We start from the raw sequence: 2418 nt of genomic DNA, 5'->3' as shown, positions 1-2418 counted from the left end.
CCTCCTCTGGTGCTCAGTGGGAGCATAGACATCTTATAAGTAGACGCAGCATTGGCTGCTGTGACGCGAGAAATTCGGCCGCCATCTTGAAGTGGTGATGAGGAGCAGGCTTAACTGACAGTTGACAGGTAGAAAACAAAGATGGTGTTCAGCGTTTTCCTGCTCAAATGAACGGACTGTTGAAAATAGGAATCGGGGGATTACTTTTCACAAGTAAGATTTAACATTACTATTGGTTGTAGGGATGTCCGATAATGGCTTTTTTGCCATTATCCGATATTCCGATATTGTCCAACTCTTAATTACCGACATCAACCGATACCGATATATACAGTCGTGGAATTAACACATTATTATGCCTAATTTGGACAACCAGGTATGGTGAAGATAAGGTCCTTTTTTAAGAAAATAATACAATAAAATAAGATAAATAAATTAAAAACATTTTCTTGAATAAAATAGAAAGTAAAACAATATAAAAACAGTTACATAGAAACTAGTAATGAATGAAAATTAGTAAAATTAACTGTTAAAGGTTAGTACTATTAGTGGACCAGCAGCACGCACAATCATGTGTGCTTACGGACTGTATCCCTTTCAGACTATATTGATATATATTGATATATAATGTAGGAACCAGAATATTAATAACAGAAAGAAACAACCCTTTTGTGTGAATGAGTGTAAATGGGGGAGGGAGGTTTTTTGGGTTGGTGCACTAATTGTAAGTGTATCTTGTGTTTTTTATGTTGATTTAATTAAAAATAATAATCATTTAAAAAAGAACGATACCGCTAATTTAAAAAAAAACTATACAGATAATTTACGATATTACATTTTAAAGCATTTATTGGCCGATAATATCGGCAGGCCGATATTATCAGACATCTCTAATTAGTTGTATTTTGTGAAAAGAATATTACCACAGAGTTGAGAAGGAGCAAAGATCTTGAATTTTTGATTGATTGATTGATTGAGACTTTTATTAGTAGATTGCACAGTGAAGTACATATTCCGTACAGTTGACCACTAAATGGTAACACCCCAATAGGTTTTTCAACTTGTTTAAGTCGGGGTCCACGTAAATCAATTCATGGTAAATAGCAGAGGTGGGATCAAAAGTCATTGTTTTGCAAGTCATAATTAAGTCTCAAGTCTTTGCCCTCAAGTCCCGAGTCAAGTCCAAAGTCAAGACTGGAAAGTCTCAAGTCAAGTCCCAAGTCCTGCATTTTGAGTTTCGAGTCCTTTCAAGTCCTTTTAACCACAGACTAATACATTTACACAGATTGTGTATGCTTTTAAAACGCTGTATTTATTTACTAAAACAAGTGCATTTGAAATTGCAGGGGGAAAAAAATAGTGCTGACATTGCACTTCATAATAGCACTATTAACCAGTCATTTTGAACATTTAACTCATTCCTTTACAGAATAAACACATTTGCAAAAACAAGTGCAACTGTACTTATTTGCACAAAAGTGTTAACATTGTATTTCCATGGCATATTGCATTGTAACTAGTTCCACAGCACTTTCTATCCTGTTCTTACCTTATCTCATTGATCTCATCTCATACTGTATGTGTGTTTATGTGTGCGTACACATGAAAAACATAACAAAGACATGAACATAACAATGAACAGAGATGTACTTTTTAGATGTCAGGGCCCTATGCAATATGTACACATATTCTTAATATAGTGTACATTTTAACTGACCTTTATTTGAAAGTTTGTCTTTTTGTAGGTGGCTAAAATATGCGGTGGTGCTAACCGCCGTCTAACGTTACGTTACTGTGTGTGATACATTGACGAACGTAACGTTATGTGTTGGTACCTCATGCAACCCTGCTTGACTTGACAAAAGTATGAATAAGGTAGCAAACTGCAGTGGACGCAACAGATTGCCGTGTTTGCAATGACGTTATAACCATAGACATCTTATAAGTAGACGCAGCATTGGCTGCTGTGACGCGAGAAATTCGGCCGCCGTCTTGAAGTGGTGATGAGGAGCCGGCGAGCAGCCTAAACTGACAGTTGACAGGTAGAAAACAAAGATGGTGTTCAGCGTTTTCCTGCTCAAATGAGCGGGCTGTTGGAAATAGGAATCGGGGGATTACTTTTCACAAGTAAGATTTAACATTAACGTACTATTGGTTGTATACTGACAGAATAAACTCTCTGCTGCTGCAGCAACAGAGATAGTCTATAAAATATATATAGATATCTAATGTATTCATACATTGTTTATGTAGGATATATGCATGTATATATAACCTAATCATATTGTTTCTTCAATTTAAAAATAGCTGACCGTTTTTTCCCCCCTTCTCTGGGATTATATTCCCAGTTTTGATCTCGGACGTCTGGTCACTTATAGCATATAAGGCAAGGCAAGGCAACTTTATTTGTATAGCACT

The sequence above is a fragment of the Entelurus aequoreus genome, linkage group LG08 (genome assembly GCF_033978785.1).
Source record: "Entelurus aequoreus isolate RoL-2023_Sb linkage group LG08, RoL_Eaeq_v1.1, whole genome shotgun sequence".
Classification (NCBI taxonomy): Eukaryota; Metazoa; Chordata; class Actinopteri; order Syngnathiformes; family Syngnathidae; genus Entelurus; species Entelurus aequoreus.
The sequence above is the reverse complement of the archived record's forward strand: the minus strand, read 5'-3'. Positions refer to the sequence as shown.